This window comes from Corvus kubaryi, unplaced genomic scaffold (assembly GCF_017639235.1).
Source record: "Corvus kubaryi isolate FWS band 111438036 unplaced genomic scaffold, C.kubaryi_AGA036_p1.0 37232, whole genome shotgun sequence".
Classification (NCBI taxonomy): domain Eukaryota; kingdom Metazoa; phylum Chordata; class Aves; order Passeriformes; family Corvidae; genus Corvus; species Corvus kubaryi.
In genome coordinates this window covers 2,740,399-2,759,907 of record NW_024581066.1, presented here as the reverse complement: position 1 = coordinate 2,759,907, position 19,509 = coordinate 2,740,399, and positions in this window count along the sequence as shown.

The window sequence follows — 19,509 nt, the reverse complement described above, 5'->3', positions numbered from 1 at the left end:
TAGCACACCCCTGAGCATAGACACCTGAGTACAGAGATGCAGCTGTGCTTGAGTGTTGAACAATGCCCATGCTCCTCCTGCAGCTTACTTTTGCCAGCCAGAATTGTTGAGATAAACCCATCCTTTTGGCACTGCTTTTCACCTGACCTTCACTACTGCTGCCAGCCACAGGGGAAGGCTTGGCTTAAAATGGGCCCATGATTCTACATAGCAGAGGAATGGAAAGATTTACCAATGGGTGAATTTAAAAACAAACCATAGGAAGCCCAGGGGTCTAACTTAAGGGAAGAGGCTTTCAAGAACATCCTGTTAGAAGCAGATGTCCGAGTCACTGAGAGCGTCCTTCAAACCCCAGGTTGTAAAATCTGTGTTTCTGAAAATGTGAGATAGTAATAGCCTCCCTTTGGATAGGAAGTTCTTTGAGAGAAGAAACCATGTGAATACAAAGACTCAGCCTATTTCACCTTAGGACTACAACTGTCTCCATGAAGGCAGTAAGAACTCTGCCCTCCTTTGAGCGAGAGAAAACTGTTCGATAATTAGTATTGCTGGAATAAATGTCCAAGTAAAGGCTACCACAAAAAGGCTTGGTGACCTTCCTAACCCCAAGTCCAGTCATTTCTCCAGAACTGGGAGAGCAGGGAAGAGTATTGGCAGGACACACCTGAAGAATCTGGCTAGAGATGAGACCTATGGAGCCTTATGTAAAGGTGTCATCTGGGGAACATCCAGTTCTGTGCCATCTCACTCTAAATTGAGGTCTGAGCTTTTAAATGTCTCTGGCTTCTAACCTTTACTTCTACAGCCCTGATGAGTGAGTTGGTGTGATAAGAACCCATAAGTGAGTCACAGTTTGAGGAACAGGATTCAGAGTAACATTCTGTTCTGGATGCTCAGACAGAAGCTTTAATGAGTAGTAAGACAATCACCACATGGAAAATGTCAGCTGATTGCAGGACCAAATCACTGGAGCTTTGCCTTCATGGACACACAAAAGATAGCTCCAGTTTTTAAAGAGCAGGTTTAGAAAAAGCACAAAAAGGGGGCTTAGATGCAAAGGTCATAATTTTCAGGGGATCTGAACACATGGTTTCATGGCATTTTCTGCTCAATTTCACAAGAAAGTAGGGTTCTCAAGATGGAACAGAGGAGTATGGCTTAGGCATAGCATCTAATGATACTGTGATGATGTGGATAGCATGGGAATTGAATAGAAGGTCACATTGCTCTTGTTACTTCTTTAACATCCATTCATCAATTAACTGCAAAGTGATGTGACCCCCAGATACATGGCTACAGGCTGCTGGTTACTCCAGAAGTGCAGTTAACACTGCAGAAATGACATCCTTTCCGCCAGCAGCCACCATGTCCTAGTCGCCAGCACATGGCACCGCACTTCACATAGGAGCCAGCTGAGCTGGGGAGATGGCTGTGAGGAGAGGTGGAGAATAAGCAGGTGTGAGTAAAGTAGCCCTTAGAGAGCATTTCAGAGGGGCTCACAATTTTTTATCCCACCTGTGGCATCTTAGTAATCTCATTGTCCAGCTCTTACACATTATTTCTTACTTATGTCCAGAGTCTTGGCAAAGGGAGCCATTCAGTGGCCAGTGCCAGGCTGAAGCCAGGGGTTTGGTGATAAGGGAACATGGAAATGAAGCCAATACTTATTTTTGTCTCTAAAGCATGCGCCTGATACTGTAGCATGAGCTTTGTCAGGCCTTACTTGTCCTCACGCCAAATGCCCAAATCATGCGAGAGTGGGGGGCCATTCAGGAGCATTTTGCAGAGTGGAAGCTCCTCAGGAGGATTTCCCTCTCCCCTGCCCTCACCCTTTTGTTTGAGGAAAGCTGGTCCCTGACCTGCCCAGAGCATGAGCCCAGTTAACATTTGAGCCAGCTAGAGGCCAAGCAACTTACGAACCTCTCATCTCCCTGCAGATACTGCTGGGAAATTGCTCTTGTCCCAGGAGCAGACTCAGGGAACTAAATGCACAGCTGTGAATTTGCAGCTGACCTGGGTGAGAAGAGCCCTCACACTTTAGATGACCTCATATCTATTTCTACCAGCAGAAATATTGCCACCCTAGCCACTGAATCAGTGAGTTTGGGATTAAAAAGGGAGCAGAGTCCACCTGATAAAGATGATTTGCTCTTTTGCTTTAATTGTGGCGCTCAGAAGATCAACTGATTGTAAAAGCTTCATGAGCTCCAAGATATCAACTGAGTCACAGTACCTAGCCATGCCCAGGCTCCTCACCCACAGCAAAGGAGGACTTAAATGCATTTTGTGGCAGCGGGGAAACCTGCACCCCCCACCTCATACTTGTGAAGTGCTCACACACAGAATCCGTTCCTCTGTCCAGCTGACACAAGGCAATCTCCAATGACAGACCATATGTCTGGGCCTTCAGAAGTAATTTAGGCTGTTTGAGTGACTGATTTGTCCAGGGTAGAGAAAAACATCCTTTTGTGGTCCTAAAGAGAGCCAGCGAAGATATCACCCAGCCCAACTGCCAGTCACTCCCTGTTGGCTGATGGGAGCTCTCCCTCATCTGTTTTAGTGCAAAGGTTTTAGTGCAAACCAGTTTTAGCAGTAGGTTAAGCTAAACAAGGTGACTCTGTCCTTCTTCAACCGAGGAACACCACCCTAGCAGAGCTGTGGGATGTCGTACAAACTCCAGCAGAAGCATCATTGCAAGTAGGTATTGAGTGCAAACATCACAAAACTTTTCCTGGTCACTTGCAAAGGGAGTGTGCAACTTTGTGCTCAGTGGCAGAGATCATTTTGTGCACTGCATTGCCTGGGTCATTTACCTAAACCACAGGATCCTTCCTGGTTATTCTATATGAGAGGCAGACATCCTCTGCATTCAATGGGAGCTGCCTTACAAAGCTTTGTTGGGTGCACTGCAGGAGAAGTAAGTTTCTGCAGCCAGCTACTGGCATTGAATAGCCCTGCTCCTTTTAGGAAACCACTAGTGAGACCTTTTAACTACCCATTCCCTTTTATCCCTGCCTAACACTGCTAGTTTCACTGACTCTCCTCATCTCCTCCTACCCCCATCTCTCCTTATGTGATCACCTAACCTCTCCAAAATTAGTAGTGTTATGTTTAGCCTGTTCTGGCACTCTGGGCACTCCTGTGGATTCTGAGATGGTCTCACAGGGACCCTACAAATTTCCACTGCTATTGGAAAGAGGAGTGTTTTCAAAACTGCTGACACCAGATCCCAGTGAGTGAACTAAACCAAGAGGCTGGAGCCTGTGAAATGTTCTTAATATAACCGGGGCAAATGGCTCCCATCTTGTGTTACCGAAGCCCCACAGTCATGTGCCCCAGCAGCCCCGTGTCCCTGTCAAGCAGGAGGGCAAAAGCGTGAGGTCATTTCCAACAGCTCTGTTTCTGTGACATCATCACAGGAAAGCCAAGCATCTACTCGTTTTAGGCGTGGGAAGTCAGAGGAACGGGCAGGCGCAGGACTTAAGCTTTCCTTTCTGCTTCCATGTGAGCCAAACATAGTTTTGAAGGGTAGCGTGGGGTCATTTTCCTCCCCTTTCCTCCTTCTTGGAGGACACTGTAGCCGTATCGCTGGCAGCTGTTTAGGAGTGCTGGGCTGAGGCAGCTTTGCTCCAGCCCTACCGGAGTATGCAAGAGCCATCTACAGGTGATGGGAGTTAAGGCGGTACAGCCCTACCTTCCCTTGCCAGCGGGAGGGCAAGATGCTAACCCCAGCTTGTCCTTCATTACAGCCAATCTCCAGGGTCACCGCCATCCCTCTCACAGGGCATCCATGCCTTCTGTGAGTGGCCACAACCTCTTCCAGCTCGCAGCTGCTGACTTCAAGACAGGGAACCACCATCTGAACTTGCTGGGAAGGCTGGCAGTCCCTGGGGTGGTGAACCCTGTCTGGAGGGCCACAGGGAATGTGCCACGTGTAAACCACCACGGGTGTGAGAGCCTCTTGGACACAACTCTGAAGCAGCCCTTCACATACCTCTAGTGAGGCAGCGCGAGGCCAGACCTGCGTGAGGCCAAGAGCCTGGAATCACAGAACAAGAAAGGGACCTTCACCTCTCAATCACCATCCTTGAGATCTAGCTAGACTTGGGCCATGTTCCAGAGAGATTTGCTGGCTGCTGCACGGTGCTTACCTGTGGCAACTGGCATGACCACTGTGCCAACACACAAGAGGAGGCAGAGCCCAGCTGGCTGCTGGAGAAAACACAGTGGTCATGCACAGGCTACTAAGGAGGGCCAGTCTTGCATTGAAAAGAGAGGGCTCCAGAAGGAGAGCAGTGATTGCAAAACGTTTAGAAAACTATGGGAACTTCTCCTATTCAGAAAGGCTGGTGTGAATTGCTGTAGCAGTCAGGAGAAGGTCTAGACTGGAAGACCACTTTCATTCAGTAGTCCTTGAGAGATTTCATGTAAATCTATAAACTTTTATACATTTGCTATTTTCATCCAGTGTTAACCATAATAGCTCCTTCTTCCTCCCCCTTGCAATTCTACATGAACCAATGCTCACAAGAGACAGGAGGAGAGCTCTGGTCATACTCTGTGCCTAAAATTATACTGATCCCAAGAAAGGCATCTGGTGTTTCTCTACCACAGACATTTGCCTACCTCATTTTGTTTGCTTTCTTTTTACCCTCTTGCCTCCAATATCTCATCGTTCTCTTTGTTTCCATTCAGGGTCTTCCCTCACTACCCCCACCATCCGTCTGTCCTCTTCCATTTGTTTCCTACATATTACTCTCATTGAACCCAGCTCTGGCTTCTGAGTGCTGTAGCCCCCAAGGGCTCTGTCTGACTGACACATGACATATTTTAAAGAGTGGGGACTTAGCCCCAGTGAGGTGAAAGAGCAGTAGTCAGCATGTATGAGCTGTGCAGCACAATAGAAAATAGAGCTTTTAATTAAAACTGGTATTTCGGGACCTCTGCTGGTGGCAGCTCTGCTGAAATACAACACTGCTGAAGCCCCATGGGTTGTAGTGTGACCCCATCTCCAGGAGCTGCTGCTCCCACCATCAGGGCCAGCTCTTGGACTGATGGGAAGTGCTCTGTATAGAGGCTAAATACCCAGCTTGGGCTCAGAGAACTCCCATAACAGGATGGCAACAGCTTTGTAGCCTGGACTAATGGACCTGCGTGGCAAAGTGCAGGTCACAGCCATGGCACTCCTTTGCATATAGTTTCCAAAAATACCCATTTAAAATTACATGATATTGAAATGTTGTGGGATTGTGTTCCTGTTGTCACATACAGAAGTGGGACTAGATCCCAGGAGACTGGGAGCAAGGTCTTCCAGCACCAACCCTGTTTATTTGACACAGGACAGCACCCGCTCTTACACCTTGTTCTGCCAATATCTCATTTCATTTATTCCTTTCATTTTTGGCACCCACTGCAGATGACTCTCCAAAGCACTCTCTGCAAGGACAGCCCCATGGCTCTCCCAGCAGGATGCAGCACCCCAGCTCTCTGTTTGCTCCTCAGCCTCTTGAAGGTATCACCACAGCTGCAGGGAGGCACAACTGGGAATTAGAGCCAGTGCTCCAGGCACAGACAAGCCTTGGTTTGCTCCTTGTGATGCTACTGCCTCCCTGTGATACCTGGGGCAAGTCACTTGGACCTGGATCTGCAAAGACAAGCACGACTTCCTCTCGGTGTCTGTAAACCCAATTAACAGCACCACCTTATTTCACAAGGTACCGCAGTGGAAGCGGATGTGCCCTACGGACAACTCGCAGGACCAGGATGGCATCTCAGAGAGAGAAAGCAGCAGCAGGCTGAGCTTGTTATGCATAATTCTCTTAAAATGGAAGCAGTGCTGCCCACATGTCCCTGAATACCTTATTCCCCTGGCACAAGTGGAAAGGGCACTGGGAACCTCAGCTTGCCCAGTTTGGTTCCTGTGCACACGGTGTCCTTGTACAACGAACCCACCGAGATCTCAGAAAGCTGCAGCAGCTTCACACAGCCCTTCTCATTTCCCTCTATGCCCTTTCAAGCAGTCCATGATCTGTGCCCGAGGAATGTCTCAGAGCTGGGTATCTCACAACTCAAAGTCACAAGGCTACCTTCTCCTGAATTTTCAGGCAAAAAAATATCTGCTCCATGGCTGGGCTGGAAGATCAATGTTTCCCATCAAAGTTGAAGTGAATTAGTGCTCTGTCCTTCAGGGTGCATCTGCAAGAGGCCAATCACTGAATAGCACTTCACAGAAAATCAGAGGGAGAAGAGAAACTAGGTTTTTAGCACAGAAGAAAATACAGGTTTTGGGGCACACCAGGTGCCCAGAGCCATAGTTAATTTGATAAATAGAACTTGGTTGTTTGAGGTTTTTTGAATTTATATATTAGGGTGAATCATGGGGAACAGCTCCATAATTTGAACCCAGCAATACCTCTACCTATCAGCAGAGGAAACAAACAGCAAAGAAGAGCTGCCAGCAATGCTTTGTCACCAGCACTGCACTTGGTGAAGCCCTGGGGATCCTTGGTGTCAGATCCCAGTATGGGAGCATGGTCCTCCAGGCGGGAAGAGGAGTCAGCAGGACTCAGTCAGGGCAGGAAGGTAGCCATTCTCCCTCCATAGAGTGCCTCAGAGTCTGGCAAGAAAAAAAGAAAGGACCACCAACCAGTTTGTGCTGGCTGCTGACTCAACATGGGAATGAGGTTTTAGGGTAGGAGCTGAAGGTCTGGTGTGGATTTGCTGAGGAGTGTTTTCTACAGCTCTGGAAGTGGGGCCTTGATGACTGCAGCAGCCATGTAATGGAGGGAAGATCGGGGTTCTGCCATTTAGCCCCAGACTTCCTGAGCAGAGGCCCTTGAGAGCTTCCCCAGGCTGCGCAGGGACTGCAGAGCACAAGGTACCGATTGACTTCCCACTCTTGCCCTTGCTGAGGCCTCTTTGAGGAGAACCATCCCCAGAGGAGGAAAAGGAACTGCGCCTGATGTTGTCCCTCAGCACCTGTCCTTCAGGACATGTGCAGGGGTACTTTGGCTGTCAGCAGAGCTCAGCAAGAAAGTTGTGAGAAACCCACCCCAAGGGACTCCTGTCCTTTTTATCCACAGGCTTAGGTCTTTCACACACCAGCAAGCATGGAGTTAAGACTGCAGTTCAGATGAAATCCAAACATTTGCAAGTGTGGGAATTCCCAAAGAAAGCAACAAAACTACCTTCACTCTGCCCTCCCAGCAGTGCTTTTACACAGCCTGCAGCTGAGTCTGCCTCGGCCAGCTGCAACAAAGACTTTAATCTTATCAGTGACCATAAAAACTCAAATTCCTCTTAGCAGAATTGCTGATGGGGATGGTAGTGCTAAGCCTGGCTTCATTGCAGGCTTGTGCAGTCAACAGCAGGGAAAAATGCTATATCACAAATTCCTGAATCACAAATTCCTATATCATCCCCCACTCCACAGGATCCAAAATGGCTTTTCCCTCCATCACTCTAGGGGTAGAATTTTCACATTACTGAAGTTAAACAGGTACAATGCTTCCTGCAGGCTCATCTAAAGTGCTGCAGAAGTGCTCTGCCCTGACAGCAGGTGTGCTTGGCTGCAGGTGGGACCAACAGCTCCCCTGCATGGCTCTGCCAAAAAGGCAAGGAAGGACTGTGTGCCTGTGGGCAGAAGTTCCTGGCAAAGACACACTTCTCCCTGCAAGGTGCAGTATGTTCAGCACGGATGGTGTGTGTCCGTGGGAATGGCTTGGCTTTTTGATGGTGAGAAAGCAAAGCTTCAAGTGCTCATCTCCCACCTCGGCTCTCTTCCATGTATGTGGGCAGGTGCTAGAGCTGGGGAGCAATAGGTGGGGTCAGGTCTCAGACATGGAGCTGAGACCTGGGTTACACCTCAGTGGCTAATTTTGGTGTTACTGTCAAACCAAAAGGTGCTGATAAGGTTGTCTCCCACAGCGTGTAACTTGGAAGTGTGAGCTCCATCCCACAGATATTTGGACCTCGGGCAGGAGGCAGTGAGGAAGACCTCCCACATGCATGGGCCTTTGCTGGGCTACACTCAGCTGTCTCTCCCTTGCACATCTGCCGCTGCCAGCATCCTTCCTGCTGTCTCAGGTTCATTCCACTATGTCCCTATTTGTCCTCTCTTGAGGTATTTATCTATCACCTGCTATGACCCCACCAGCTGTGCCCAGCCTCCCCACACTTTCAGAAGAATTAACCATTTCTGTGCTTCCCTTGCCTCTCCCTTATGGTGCATGTGTTCTCTCCTCTCAGCCCATTCACCCGCATGCATTTCCCTCCCCATGCACATGAGTGGTCTTTACATGTACACTTCTCATGCAGGGCTGTGAGATGGTCTGGGCACTGCTCCAGCTCAGTCTGGTCTCTAGTGGAGATGCCTCACCCATGGAAGGAGGTTTCCCCTCTGCTTTGCAGCAGATGGCTCCTCTTGCCCGCTGGGAAGACCCCCAGGATACCCAAGGACAAAGCACCCTTGCGCCAAAGACCTGGAATGACCGTGCAATGCAGACACACTTGAACGCCCTCTGAGAACAAGTCTGTAAGTACTGCTCGTGGCTTTCCAAGGTCTCACTCCTGATGCTGATAGGAAGTCACCCTGCTTACACAGGAGAGGCTGGTGGAAATACTTGGCATGCACTTCAGCTGCTGATAAGGCTGGACTATCTGCCAATACACACTGTGCCTCTCCCTCTGTCTGACTTGGAGTGGTCTACAGTTCTCATCTCCATCATATGTCAACAGCTGTGCCTTCTGGCTCCTTCCCCTTGCCTCACCCTTGGTACATCTTGGACTAGAGTTGCTCAGCACAGGGGTTGGCCAAGACCCCAACGCCCAGGTCCTGTGATATCTGACTGCTTTGGGAATCGAACCATGGAGGATATCACAGAGGCACAGAAGAGTGCTTGCAACTGCATTCAGACACGTGGCTTCTCTTGCAGAAGTGTGCATCTAACCCTGGTGTTGGGCAGAGGGAGATAATGGGCCTCCTTCCTCCCACTATCGCAGGCTGGGAGGTGACAAAGAGCCATCCTAATTAGGGGCTACAGAGATGACGCTTCCACGGAGAACAAGTTTTGTTTATGAGCCAGATTAGGAGGCATTAATTGCTTTCTCTCCTGGTTTCTGCTCAGAAAGGTACAGTAATCACAGGAACATTTTTGACATTGTTGACATAGCTTCCCAGCCCTCCTGCTGAGAAACAGGGACTCTTGCATACTTCAAAAGGGCTTAAAGGCTCGGGTTGTGCCACCACAGTAGTAGTGCCGATCTAGGACTGGGGTGGGGGGAATCTGCATTAGAAGGATTAAATACCAGGGCTATTGTGGAATTTTAAACTGATGTTTTCCGGCTGACCACAGGCCCACAGCTTGTGTGTGGCATATTTGAGCCTCAAAAGTGCTCTTGATCCTCTGATCTTTTATTTCATAACATTTCTCCCCACTCCCTCCCTTCAAATGTATTTTGCTTTTCTTTTGGCTGCTGAGCAGACATGCACTAGTGAAAGGAACACGTTGGGTTGGCAATACTGAGAGCAGTGTGAAGCTCAGGAAAGCTTTCTTTGCATATATTTGAAACACTGATTACTCTTGTAGTGCTGCAGTAACAACAAAGTTAAGACAAGATCCATTCTGATCATTCTGATCCAAGTGCCCTGTGAAGCTTTGCCACAGTCCTGCACAAACACTGAGGGGTGTTCTTACATCTGATTATTTTATGAGATGTGTGTCTGGCTTGTGGTTCATACAAAGCCCTCCTGACTTTCATAGCATGATGCAAAATGAGAGGTTTCTTGCAACTTCATCAACATAATGGCGTCTCTGCTGAGACAACCCATTACCAAAACATCAGTCCTTTATATCCCTGGCACTTCTCAAGTACCTCGCTCTGCAGGAAGAGATTGATCCTGTGAGGATGCTCAGCCTCTGACACCACTGCGACCATCATGTTTCTGTGCCAACCTGCCATCCAGCTGTCATTAAACACAGGCTCAGGCTGCACACATATTTCCTGCTGTGGTAGGAAACGGCTTCTTATTAGGTCCTGCAGCTGTTCCTGGGTTATCTCTCAGGGCAGTCACCCTCCTGCACAGCATTGTGTAAGAAAAATATGGTTCTGGCAGGGAAAGATGTCTGGGGCTGGGGGTTTGGGTTGCTTTTTGTTTGGGTTTTTTTATACTCTGCACAGAGGTGAACACCCAGCCTTCCAATAATAGCCTTGCCACATGCAGCATCCCAAAGCTGAACAAAGTCTTGCCTTGGCTTGTCTTTGAGACAGACATTAGAAGCTGGAAAGGGCCACTCTTGGCCCTTAGAATGCAGCATTGTGGTTTGGTGTCTGAGCAGGGCCTGAAAGGGAGGCACACGCCTCTCCCTGAAGACAGGGAGCACTGGGGGAGTCCCATTGCTGCTCCCCCACATCACCACATCACAGCCAGCAAGCATCCCTCCACAGGATCATCATGACAGCTCCATGACAGCAGGGACCCACAGCCTGCTCCCAGATCTTGCTTAAATCTGGTTGCCTCCCCAGAGCATATCCCCGTGGTTCTCTGCAAGCAGAACCAGTCTCTTTCCACCGCCATGTGGCCCTTTGTGGCTGAAGGCCCCTGTCAGTGTCAGCTAAAATTGCTGGGGACCCAATAGGCAAATATATATCTGTTCCTGTCCTTTCAAAAATCACTCTTTCCAGTGTTTCTAGAGTTATTATAATTCAGCAAGGACTTGGCAACTCATCAAAGCTAGCATTTTCCCTTAGTCTGATGCAGCAAAGTAATAAAAGAGCAACCACTAAAGACCTTGGACCAGTTACACAGAGAGGCAGCAAGAGGAGTTCAACTTCTTCCCTGCAGCCATGACTCAGCTTTACAGTCCATCCCCTACATGGTAGTTTCCCCAAAGTGATGGTTGTACCACAGCCAGCTATCCCTCTACCACATTTCCTCACACATCCCGGGGTGAATCCTCCATGGGAAGCCGAGTGTGCTGTCATGGAAGCAGCAGCATATAGAGATTTCAAGAGTGGGCGTGCATTTGACAGACATCTGCATTTGACAGACACCTGTAAATTATTTATAATGCACAAGAGGTGTACTTGGTGCTAGACCAACAGCAAGCAAGACCAGCCCCTTTCCCCAGTGAGTTTTCCATGCAGATTATGCAGATATCAAGCAGTGAGGCAGGATCAGGCATGAAAGAGGGAGCCAACCATATCACGGAGGAGGATGGTGATGAAAGGAGAGGCAAAAGGTATGAGACATTTAGAGGAATTGAAAGGGGGTGGTTTAAGGAAGGGAAGAGAAATGGTTTTCTACTCATGAGAACAAAGCATAAAGAGGCAGCAGAAATTTGTCACAACTACCAGGGAGTATTGAGAAGACTTACCAGCTTGAGGCTTAAAACCAGCACAGCTCCTGCCCTGGCCACCATATCTTACTTGTGCAATAAGGCTGTTGGAACCTGGGAATGAATAGTCCTAGAAATGCAGCAGAAGGGGCTGCCACGGGTTGGTGTTTTGCAATATGCACCGATGTGCAAGGTTCTGGATGTGTAGCATGAAAGGATAAGCAGGAGCTGGGGAAATACAGGCATGACAAGATCTATGCTGGGCTGCCTGTACAGGCCTCTGTGGTCCTGCATACTTGGGAACCATTTGTCTCACATCAGTGTTGTTCAGACAACTCTCTCTTCTCTGTTTAGGAAGGGGTGGGCAGGAAAGCACCAATGATACTACAAGAGGGGCACAAAGTCACCACTACCTCCTCACAGCCCACAGTCCACCCTGCATCACTCTTGTGGCTGCAAACTGTAAGGAGAAAAGCCGCTGACAAAAGGGAGTCCTTTAAATCAATAGACAACCCAATGGCTTTTTGATTCACAGTGGCCTGATTCAATATCCTGCTGGAACAAGGATGAGTCTCTATTTGATGGTCTACTCAGTAAGACACCTTTTTGGAATCCTGTTCTGACCACATCAGACCATGCAATTTCTCTCCTCCTTGCCAGGATGCACTTACATGTTGCCTGCTTTAATAGTTGAGGTGGCCCTTTCATTTCAATCACTTCTTTTCATTGGCTTCTGCAGCCTTCTGAAACCATTTCAAATTGATGTTTTTTCCCCTGGGCTGAAATTTCTCACACTCCTGCTCAGCCCTGGGTGATGAAAGTTTGACGATAATCTGCTGTTGCTGGTGTCTTGACTCAACAAAGTGGTGATTTTGGGCTGGAACAACTGGAACTCACTGATACACTGATTGGAGGAAGCACAGAACAAATTGTGCCTCCTCAGTAACTCCACACACTCTAATTTTCAGGTCCTGGGGTGCTTCTTCACTGTCGCTTCAGCACCCAGGCAGCGTCCAGATTCCAGAACACCCTCCTTGCTTCAGTCTGTGCTGCCTGCTGATCCAGCATGCATGGTTCTCCTATGGCTGACCCATGCAGATCAAATCAGGGACATTAGCAAAGTGGTTGATATTATTAAAGAGAAACATAATCAAACAGAACCTGCAGGCTTAGCAAGCCAAGTTGCTGAAGGGTCACAGTGCTTTTCATTAACTTGTTTTTCCTTTGGCACAAACCTTGCTAACGTGTGGCCCCTGATTTTGCAGAGTGCCCATCCTTTTCCTTGTTTGCCTCCCCTGACTTCAAATACACAGTACACAGAGTTTTTCTTTGAAATCCCATGGGACAAATGGGCTTATTCACAGGATTAATTGCTTCCCAGTATGGTTTCCAGAGCTAGCTTGACTGCAGCACAAGACCTGGGGCTCTTGATTTCAGCTGACTTCCTCTGGGTGCGGGGAAGTGAGCTGCCTCTGTGTAGGTTCTTATGGCTCTCTTGCACTTCCCTACACATACAAGTGCCAGGAGACCCCTTCAACACTACCTTCCCCTCCCTGCAACTGAGCCTTTAGCAACATGATCTCAGCTGGGTACTTCATCTCTGTACCCCACTGATGGCTCAAGATCAGTCAAGGGTGACATCTGAGCCCACATTCTTCTTTACACGGTCCCTGTGTGCTCTGCAACTGTTGGAAAGAGCCCTGCTGGAGAGTTCCATGAAATGCAACATCAGGCAGTGGCAGAGGACTTTTCATCTTGTTTCACCCTGTGAAGAGTCCAGCTGAGCAGATACCTCAACCTAAACGTCTGTGAAAGGAGGGTGGAAGAGATTAAAAGCCTTGAACTCCTTTAAAGTCATGAAATAGTCTGATAGTGAAGGCATCTGACATTGGCCAAAAGCTAAGGGGACATGGCAGGGAAAATTATCCAAAGCCAGGCTAAATTCAAAAGAAGGCCAGAGCTCATCTGTGCTCCCCTGTGCTCTCTCTTGGCACCCTCCACCACCTGGAGCACCCACTGCAGAGCCCACTGGAAAGCAAGGCGCTTTCCCAAAGGGCAGAATCAAAAAGACTTTCAGGCAGCTGGCAGGTTTGGTGGGAGGGAGGGAGGGAGGGCTGGGGGGAGCACAGCACCCCATCCTGCCCAGCTCTTGGAGCCCAGCCATATCAGCTGGGGCAGAGGCAAATAAAATGTCTTCAGTGTCAGCCAGTGAGGCTTGCCTTCCCTTTTTAGCAGCCCTGACGGCTGAGTGAGAGACACAGCAAGGAGAGCTGAGCTTCAGGGGTGAGGGGGGGCCAAATGCTGGCCTGAAAAGTCAATAGTAATTTAATACCCCACTGACTTTTTTGGTTGGCAACAGGATAGATATTTAAATCATAACCTTCTCCCTCCTATGCCCCTCCTCCCCACCAAAAATAAATAAATAAACCCAGCAGACCCTGTTTTGGCCTGCCAAGAACTTGGAGCATTTGCTGTGCACTCCCTGAGCCTCACACTGGGCACCATCAGCTGAGTCTTTCCTTGAATCAGGGATGCTCACTCCCATCCAGCCTTTGGAGGGGTGCTGAGGACCAGGTGTTGGCAGGGCTGGCCCCAGCAGCTGGCTGGGACCCAGGCCTGTGTCCCTGGGTTGCTGTGCGACCGGAGGCACAAGGCTCAGCATGGCAGTGCATACGTGCTCTTTCATCCATGTGACAGCCAGCTCATACCAGCCTCTCTGACCCCTGGCACGGCACTCACGGGCCCCAGCTGGGCTCATTGCCTGCCAGGGGGAGCAGCAGGAGAGGCCTGGAGTCTGTGAAGAAAGCAAGGAATATGGGGAGGGAGGGGAAAAAACAGAATTTTTTAGTCCTAAGTAGTGCCCTTAGAGAGCCACCAGGATCTGAGACCAAATTCTTTTCCACTTGAAACGGATGACTGAAAACAGGTCCTACAAACTCCCTGCTCTCTGCAGGTTACAGGGCCATTGCTGCTCAGCCCCTCAAGGCTGCAATCTTCCTTTTATGAATTTGTTCCGACCCTGGAAGAAATGGAGCTCATTGCAGAGCCATCTCCTGCTCGGTGGGAATTGTCCCAAAACTCATGTTTTGTCCTCCCACCCCACAGCGTAGGACAAAGAATCAGCTCCAGCATCTCCCTTACCCCCTTTCCCTTGAAGGAGTGTCTTTTCCTTGCACATGGTACTGCCAAACAGCTCTTTCCCTAAGGGAGCCCTCTGTCATTCTTTACAGCTCTGGTTTCTGTTTGCACCCTCTGTCCATGGGTCCTAATCCACAAGGCAATGAATTCAGTGGAAAAACATCCATCAGCTGCAAGACCCATTGAATATGCCTGATATCAATTAGGATCTAATTTGTCTAGTCTTATTATTCACATATGAGTCCCGTGACTGAGACTCCCAGCAGTAAATGGGAAATTTTCTCCCTCTCTGCACCTGGGTTTCAGTGGTTTTGATCAAACTAAATAGCTTGGCTTGAACTTCTATGGCTGCAGCCCCTGCCTACCACCGCTGGGCTGGATGTAGCAGAGAAGAGTGCTGACTTTGGGAAGGGGGACATAAGAAGAGTAGCTAGCTTGGAATAGCACATGTGAGTAATGAATGTGCAGTGGAATGTCCAGTTATCCCCAGAGTCTTTCTAATAGGATGACCTTCAGGTGAGCAGCAGGAAAAGGAGTTTTTGTTAACATGTGTGGAGAGGTCTGTGTGCTTTCACAGGGTTGGCAGGGACTGAGGTGCTCCCCAACAGCCTGCTTTCCATTGGACTGTTCATGCCAGCTGTCTGAAAAGCTGAGAAGTCAAAAAAGGAGGCTGCAAACAAAGAGCTAACTGATGCTCAATATAACTATGGGATCAGCTCTCTCCAGTCTCCTTTGCACATCGACACAGCTCTAGGCAGAACTGCGAGTCCAAGCACCTATAAATTAAGGCTATAGTCCAAAAAATGTCTGAAGAATGCCCTGCTGCCAAATGCAGGTGCTGACTGTGAATATTAGGGCTAAAGATGCTGCTTTAGAATATGTGAGAGCTGGATTCTGTCCTATTCCCTCTCTTACAGTGGTGCAGCAGGAGAGTTGCTTAGTGCAGCCCAGCCTTTCAAATGCTGGTGCCTGAAAGTAGGTTCTGAAATATGTGTGGAGCAGCCCTTTTCAGAAGCTCAGTGAATCTGCATGAATGATGTCAGATGTCCTCAGAGCTATTGAAAATGCATTCCAGCTGCCTAACTCTGGTGTTTGGAGCCAAACTTGAGGTGAGTAGGATTGAAAAGTTTGGTTTCACTTGTTAGCAAGTTCTTCAGCTCATACCCAGTGGAGAAAAGGGACTAGCAAAATTTAGGACATCTACAGTAGAAGACAATAGAGACAGAAAATTGGTCTGTTAGCAGATTTCCACCCACTTTTTTTTTTGTAAGCCCAGGAGTAAATACCTCTCTGATGCCACTGTTTGTTTTTATTCTTCCTGAAAATGGTCCTCCTATTATTTTTACCTCATCCCTTGGCAGTCTTTGTAATCCCTCTAGTACATACTTTTCATAAAGAAATCTAGTCTGAACAGAAGAAAGGTCATGCTCTTGGCCACACCTCTGTTAGGGCCTAGACAACAGTGGTCTGTGGCATGAGGTTATGGGCTGTGCCACTGACTGAATGGAAACAGGAATGGCTGTGGGACTGTGTTTCCTTTTGTCCTTCAGATATGTCTTACTTTCAGGAATGGTGCACAATAGGTTCTAGGGGATGTATTTTTTTTCTCAGTGACTGTTTAAAACTGAGCAACTTTTTCTTCCTGTGTTAGTTTTGTACAACTCTTAGTTTATATGCACCTCCTTTGAGGCTGAAGGGGATATTTGGGAATGCTGAGCTTCATAGACCACTGGGCTTTGCCTTATGACCTGAACAGACCCCAGGCACTGCTGAGTGGACCCACCTGGATGATGGAAGCAGTGGTTCTGAGAAGAGGTAGATTATGAGTGTGCAGGGCTGTACTCAGAGGAGTTCCACTCGCAGCTCTTCCCATCAGAGGGAGCTTCTCACTCCCTGCGTCTTCGGGAGCTAGCTTTATCAACTAAAATCAGCTCAGGAACTTTGACTCCAGATTGCTAAATAGTCCCATCCTTACCTCCCTCCTTCCAGCTCCCTCTCTTTAACCAATACCTCCTCAGGGCTAGGGGGATGGCAGAGATCCCAAGGAAGTGGTGGTGGCGGGGAAATCTCAGACATCTGGAGATGACCTGCTATAGGGGAGGAATTTAAATGCCAGCCTTCCCATGAGAACTCAGGAGACATGGGGAGAGGGACCAGACTACTTCTTTCAAGTCCCTTTGACATTCAAGAAAATGTTGCCTGAAGACCCCAGTGGGCTGGCTCTTGCAAGATGCATCTTCATGATGTTCTCCAGGCACAACTGCTCAACAGAAACACATTTGGCCTAAGCAGGAATAAATGAGCTTGTGTGTCCCAGGCTTTAACCCTCTCAGTCCTGACCGGTCAATGTACCAAGAGACACTGGTATTTGAACTATGTCTTTACAGAGCTCCACTGGTAGGAGGATATGTTCTCATGGCAGAGAACTCTTGTGGGGGGCCACAGTGGCATTGTGAGCTTGGTATTTTCTGAGTTAGTCTCATGTGAACACAGTCCCAGAGGAGAAAATGACACAAAATCAATTGCACAGATCAATACCTGTTCTGATGTATTTCCTGGTGACAGGCCAGATGGCCAGTTGAAGGTAAACATAGTCTGAACAAAGTCTGGGCACAGCAAAATGTTCCAGATGGGAACCAGAAGTTCAGAGCTCATCAGAGCCATCTCCACACACACATTACAGGCACCAACCAAACACTAATAAATGATTAACGGGGCTGCTGTGCATTAGCCTCAGTTTTTGGTCCCCTCCCACTACTTCTGGATAATTTCACAAAAAAGGCAGATGATAGGGAATTGTGCATTTGGAGAAATTAATTAGATATTTAGCTCCCTGTGGACCTCATACAATCCTGAGAATCCTGATTCCCCCTTCCTAAATGCCTCAGACCACAGACCAGTCCTTTTACATGGAGGTTGCTCAAAGGCAACCTTTAGAGTCCATCCAAAGTCTTAAGCATCCAACTCTTTCCTGAAGTCCTACAGAGAAATTCAGCAACTCCTTCTGTGAATTGATTTTTATCTTCAGAATCCTCAGTTCCTCACATGATGGTAAAGAGAGACAAGACCTAGGGATGGAAGTTTCTGCTTATGATGACAAGAAAATCACTTGGGCTTATTGCCTCCTTCAGACTTTCCTCCCACATTTCCACTTCCCCTTCACTTCCTCTATCCTTCAGCTGCGGGTAGTCTGAACATCCATCTGCCACTTCTGCCTCTCGGCCCATTTTCCTTGCCTGTAACGCTATAGCACTGTTAATATCAGAAATATTCTTTCTTTCTTGGGTGCTGCCCACTCTTTTGCACTCCATAGTACAGTCACACTGTCAGATTTGTAACCTGCTGAAGGGAAGGAAGCCTTCTTTTATTTTGTCAGGCTCCAGCCCTACTTTTCAGTATGGCCTGAAACTGGTGGGAGGGACTCTGATACCCAGCTATGATCAGATATAGCCCAAGTGTGAAGAAGAATCTGGAGCTGAAATTGGTCTTGTTCTTTCTATTCCAAATGGGGACTTCATAGCCTTTCCCTTGAGCATTGGCATCTCGAGCTAGAGAAGATCACTGGTGAGGTCTCCAGGAGCAAGAGAGGATGGCACCAGAGGGGACTGTGCCTTTTCATCTCTGCAGAGCACAGCAGCTCTGCACCAGACAGCTTCATTCTTGTTCTCTGACCTTCAGTTCCCCCTCTCAATAATTTTATTCATTATACAACACCAGGATTAGACAGTGCCTGCTGGTTGGCATGCTCTGATGGGCATTAATACCTGCTGGCACAGAAGCAGGCACATGCCAATACTCCTGTGTGCTAATGAAAAGGCACCATTTCCACTCCCGTTTCAGCACACACAAGGTTTCCTGAGAGCCAGCATTGATCTTTGTGTTCAGGAGCCCATGTGCTGCCGTCAGTCCTGCCTTGCAGCTCCAGGAGTCCTGCAGCTTAGGGCAATGGCAGAGAGTGGGATGAGGGCAAACTGAATCCCTACAGAATTATTGTGGGGCCAGAGCTTGTCAGCACCGTGTCACACAAAAGAACTCCCAGTTCTAAGGCCCAACAGCAAGACAACACCCCCAAGAACACTGCACGTGACCTTGCTGTCATCTTATCAGATTAGCAGGAACTCACTGTCTCATAGTGCTGTGGGGCACACGAGCTAAGCAAGGTATTTTTCTAAGAAGTAGGTAGTATTTATAATGGTCTCCAAATGTTGTGTTGGAATAGTAACTATTTAAAGCATGTTAGACTTCCAAAAGAAAAATGTCCCTTGTTGCTTCTGATAAACTGATTTCAAGGCCACGGGGCTGAGAAGGAATTTGCCCTCAAGCTTGCTTAGTCCAGAAACAACCACTGCAGAGTATCTTGAAGTATATCTCTGGAGGAACTGATAACAATCACATTTTGACCCAGAATGGACAATGGAGCTATGGAGCCATTAGGCTGATTCAGATGTCTGCTATGACCAGAATGGACAACATCTGTCCACCTGATCCATAAATATTTATGTTTCTGATCTAGATGTGATGTATGGGAATATAACACCTTTGAAAAAGTGGACTGCTAAGTGCAGAAATGGGCATGACCAGTACTAGCGTTGGAGGGGTTCATATCCTGCAGGTGACAGACCTGGTGGTGCATGGCAAACCAATTTAAAACAATGCTCTAAGACTATTAACAGTAGCCTGGCACTGCTGCAGTTCATGTGTCAGACAGTGGGTCATCTGAAGCCTCTGTAAACAGGACCATATACACACACATGCTTGGTGACAACCGCTCACCCCTAGAAAGTTGAGGATATGAGGATTTGCTACTCATCTCTTGGGGTGCGGGAATTTTGATTCAGTTCCACGCATGCAGCTCTGCAATTCAGGCTCTGCAAACAACAGTTTGGTCACTCCAAGAGCAGTGAGCATGAAAGGGGTGTGACTGGAGCAGCTCTGTTCCCAGAAGCCAGGCCAATTCTCTAATGGGAGCTCAACCAGCATCTCTGCTGAGTGTCCAGGAAAGCGGTTTTGGCAGCCTCTCTGGAGATAGTTCCAG